We start from the raw sequence: 5,312 nt of genomic DNA on the forward strand, positions 1-5,312 counted from the left end.
TGGTTCAGTTAATAGACTGAAGCCTTGCTGGGGCTTGAAGAATTTTAGTTGAATTTATCGACACCCAGTACTTATTCTATCGATCTTTTTTACCGAACCACTAATTTACAAGGACGTAAATACACCAACACCGGTTGTCAAGCGGTGGTGGAAGACAAGCACACAAACGCACGCACACACACACACACACACACACACACATATTGAACATATATAAGAAATGGCTGTCAGCTTCCATGTGGACGATAGAGCTGTTTCTTTCTGACCAATATCACCATAGATGCACATAAACTTCTGATCTATATATAATTAAGATTCAGTTGAATTAGGTATTTAAATTGAGGCAGCCTGCTAGTTCGGTATAACCTGCACACTCCAACAATACGTTGATGTTGTTGTTTGTGGTCGGTTGTGGTCCTTGACTAAAAACATTCCAGCCACACCCACACGTTTTATCTTTTGCTAGATTGTGGTCGTATTGGGACACCACCTTGAAGAGGTTAGTTGAACCAATTCACCTCTGGTGCTTATTTTAAAGTTTAGTACTTATTCTATCGCTTTTTTTTTGCCAAACTTCCAAGTTACAGTGACGTAAACAAAGCAACACCATGTAGGGGTATTTGCACCCAATATTCTTGCCGTGTGTGTAGACAACGCAACCTAGCTAAGTAAAGATATCCGCTCTTGGCAATTCAGGCGTACTTTCTATAAAGGTACTTTTTATAGTATTTCCGAAGTGCAGGTTCCAAGTTAGGTGAACAGAATATAAAGAAGTAACAAAGATTTACAGGTGTAGAGGTGGAAGTCTAGTAGATTGTCTGACATTAATAAATTTATCACCATTAACTAAAATACAGTTGACAACTCCCAAAGGATCTAATTCCAAATGGTTGAAGACTACATACTACACAAAGTCTTCTAAATATAAGTAACCACGTCCTCACTCTATCTATCGTGATCATCCACTATTCCCTCTGCTACTCTTTAAATTATAGTAGGCTTAACAAGGTAAGCATTATTTTCTAAACTCATTCTGTCACAGTTATAACAGAAGGAAACAATGTAAATATTTTGGTTTCCATTATTGATGTAAATTTGTTTTAAAATAGTTTATATTTTATGTTTGAAATCTATGTATTCATCTGATGAGAGCGGTCTCTTTCAAATTAATGTAATACTTTCATTAATCAATTAGATAGAGCCGCTTGAAACAGCCGTAATTAATTGACACCTGTGCATCTTTGTTACTTATTTATATTTGGTACACTCACACTCACACACACACACATACACCACACACACACGCACATACATATATGACCGAGCTCGTTTTACGACTTATTCGTTTTACAAATCAATTTTCCTCATTGAAATTAACTAAAATATAATTAATCCGTTCCAGCACGCCAAAACCAACTAAAACTATTTTTTTGTGGGTTTTAAAACAGAAAAGGTGCAGTTACAAGTAAAATGACAATTATGAAAAAAGAGAATGGAAAAGAAATATGTAAATTGGTTTTATTAACAGAATTACCTTAAAGATGGGACGATTTGTGCGCGAGGAAGACGATGGAGCTGGAAAGAAGATTACTGTTTGGAAGGAGATTCTCCTTCCATTAAGACTTCAGGGAGAACAATTTCTGGCGTTTTCTCTCTTACTTCGCTTAATTTGGGCTTTTTGGACACACTTTCTTCACTTTTTACACTTGCATTAGAAAGTCTGCTTTTTCCTACCTTTCAAAGTGTTATGAAAATGCGCCAGGACAGTGTCATTAAATAAAGTAGCTGCACGAACTGTAGCTACTTTTCCAGGATGATATTTTTCTACAAATTCAAAAACATACTACCACTTTGCCAACACTGCCTTTATGTCAATCGTAGAGATAGCATTCTCCTCTATATTGTCCTCCTCCGGGGAACCAATCTCTCCCACCACATCCAAATGCTGCTGCTCCTGAAGCTGCAGAGGTTCATCTGTCGTCAGCTCCTCTAAGTGTTCCTCGACGAGATCGTTAATGTTCCCACCATCAACCTCGAGGCCCATGGACTTGCCAAGAGACACTATCTCCTCAACTACAGGTATCTGAGACTCAACCTCATCGAAGTCTTTTTCGGATGTGCAGCCAGGCCACAGTTTCCTCCATGCAGAATTCAGCGTTCTCCTTGTAACATCTGGCCAGGCCATATCGATGATTTTCAGGCAGTTTACAATGTTGTAGTACTCCTTCCAAAACTCACGAAAGGTTAGATTTGCATTTTCGGTAACTTCAAAGCACCGACGAAATAGGTGTTTGATGTATAATTTCTTAAAATTAGAAATCACCTGTTGGTCCATGGGCTGCAAGATAGGGATATTGTTGCATGAAAGGTACAGAACTTTTATAAATTTAAATTCGTCCAGGATATCATCTTCGAGATAGGAGGGTGAGCATGAGCATTGTCGAGGATGAGGAGGCCTTGAAAGGAAGATCGTACTTTTACACTTCTGGTCCGAGACAAGGTTGACCCACTCCGAGAAGAATTGCCTGGTGACCCAGGCTTTAATGTTTGACCTCCACACGATCTACAGCTTCTCCTTCAGGATATTGTGTTACTTGAACGCTCGTGGGTTTTCGGAATGGTAGACAAAGAGCGGCTTAATCTTCAAGTCTCTAGTCGCATTGGTACAAAGGGCGAGAGTGAGCCTGTCTTTCATAGGCTTGTGGCTTGGCATTTTCTTCTCTGCAGTTATGTAGGTTATTCTGGGCATTTTTTTTTTTTTTAAATTTTTTTAAGGCTACTTTCATCACAGTTGAATACTTATTGTGCGATGTACCCCTCAGCTACGATGGGCTGACGGAATTCACGCACGAAATATTCAGTTGCCTTCATGTCAGAACTCGCTGCTTCTCCATACCTCACGACGCTATGAACACCAGTCCTCTTCTTGAAATAATCAAACCTGCCGCGACAAGCCTTAAATGCGTTTGCTGATATCTCCTCTGTCGATGTTCTAGGGTTCTGCTTCAGGAGATCCCCATGCAGCGCTCGTACTTTCTCGTAGATGATGGTCTCCGTAATCATATCCCCTGCAAGTTGCTTCAGGAGAAGCAATTTTCCATCCTTTCGTGGACAGATGTGTGTTGCTTAGCGAGCCTGGAGATACCGTTTGCTGTTGTAACGGCCTTGATCTCGTCCTTTTTCTTCAGAATGATGCAGATCTTCGACGTGCACTCCTCTCTCGTGTTTGCTTATGATTTCGTTCTTTAATTCTATCGTAATCAGCTTTTTCTTCTCATCACTGTCCTTTGCACTAAGCTTCTTATGAGCCATGGCAAACACAACTAATTATTATAAAATAATAGAAAATATGCACAAAACTAAACAAAAACACTGGGAAAACACAACAGGGATGCTGTCACAACGAGATAAACACGTAAACTAAGTGAGCGGAGAGTGCGCTTGTTGGGAGAGCGTGTGCGAACTCAGCGCCGACTAGCGATCGCTTGTATGAAACTTGCTCGTACTGCGGATTTTCGCTCGTACTTCAAGACAAAAATTCGCATGCGGGATCTATTTTAAAACGGGGGCCACATTTTTCATTAATGTTTTACGTAGTGTTTTTGGTACGGAAAGACTTTCAAACTTCGTATACTTATCTATTTTGTGTTATAGAACAGAAAAATATTTTTGTATTCGAATTTATTTTATGTAAAAAATTGTCTTATTTCGATAATTTCAACCAATCACTGACAAGTATTTAGTTGTTTATATTTACTCCTTTGGCTGATTAAGCGATGTAAAGCGTATTTAATCTCCATACCTTCGTTTTATTTGCTTTTTTCATTTTAAATTTGCTTTAACCCTAACCCTAACCCTAACCCTAACCCTAACCCTAGGGTTAGGGTTAGGGTTAGGGTTAGGGTTAATTGTTTCAGAATCGTTTGTTTATGTAGTCGGCACTTAATGTATATCGGCTGAATGGACGTCAGTGATTGGTTGAAATTACAGAAATACGACAACTTTAACATGGAATAACTTATGGATTTCTTTTTTTTTTTAAGAAGACTAAGAGAAAAAGATGTTTTATATGACACATTCTACCAGTGTTCCAAGTTTCAAAGTGTTTCGTTAATGAAAAATGTGGCCCCCGTTTTAAAAAAGATCCCGCATGAGCCTTTACTCGTACAGCAAGTTACTCGTCCAATGGGGCACTCGTACTGCGAGGTACTACTGTGTATGTGTACACACACACACACACATACATACACTCAAGGCTTTGGTCAATCTGAGGCAATTGAAGAAGACACTTGCCCAAGGTACCACGCAATGGGACAGAATCCAGAACCATGTGGTTGGGAAGCAAACATCTTACTACACTATATAGATGGAGGGAGAAGATGAAGAGTAAAAGCAAAAAAACGGGGAGAGGGAGGATATAAGTGGCGTAGAAAGGGTGAATAGAGAGCAAGAAAGATGACTATGACGTAGGGGGAATGAACAGAGGTAGAATGAATGAAATGGAGAGAGGAAAGCAGAAGGTAAGGTTAAGGTCACTATGGTGAAAGGTAGCGTCGCTGGTGGTCGGGGATCTCGCTAAGCAAATTTTAAATCAATTGGTGATGGCAGCTGACTATAAAGAGATATAGGATTAGGGGTGGAGGTAGCGGAGAAGGAAGATATGTCGAGATAGGGAGAAGGAAACGAGAAGAATAGAGAAAGAAAATGCTGCTCGTATAGCTAAGTAATAAGTAAGGGTTTAGCTACAATTAGGAGAAATTATAAAGACTTTACGTAATGGACAAAAGTGGAATGAAATTTGTGCTTCGACGAGAAGATCATGTCAGAAAATGAAATATCATTATGATGGTGAAGGATTGCAAGCAATTCCCTGCAACACATCTCACAAATACGATGGTTAATATTGAACGGGAAACCCCACAAACTACGGACCAAGATAAGGTATAGGGAATATTATAGGGAGGTAGAGAGTTTAGAGGCTCCGTTTGAGAACGAATGAATCTAGACTTTCTCATTCGCAAAATGAGCCCTACTTAATTTTGCTCAGATTGCTTTCAATTTTAGTGTATCGATGCAACTCTGAATTTTGATTACGATCAACCAATTACTTTATCTCGTAAATTAAAGAATCTGATGTCATTTGGAACGAATTCATGTGAGCTCGGTAGCAACGTTTGAAATCAACAGTGCAGCCCAATGTAGACTCTAGCCTGGTGGGAACGTGAGATTATCACCCGGCATATATATGCGACATTATACCGTAAACAAAAACCATCCAACAGACATAGTTGCGAGACTAGTTACAGGTTTTC

This window comes from Octopus bimaculoides, chromosome 11, assembly GCF_001194135.2.
Source record: "Octopus bimaculoides isolate UCB-OBI-ISO-001 chromosome 11, ASM119413v2, whole genome shotgun sequence".
Taxonomy (NCBI): Eukaryota; Metazoa; Mollusca; class Cephalopoda; order Octopoda; family Octopodidae; genus Octopus; species Octopus bimaculoides.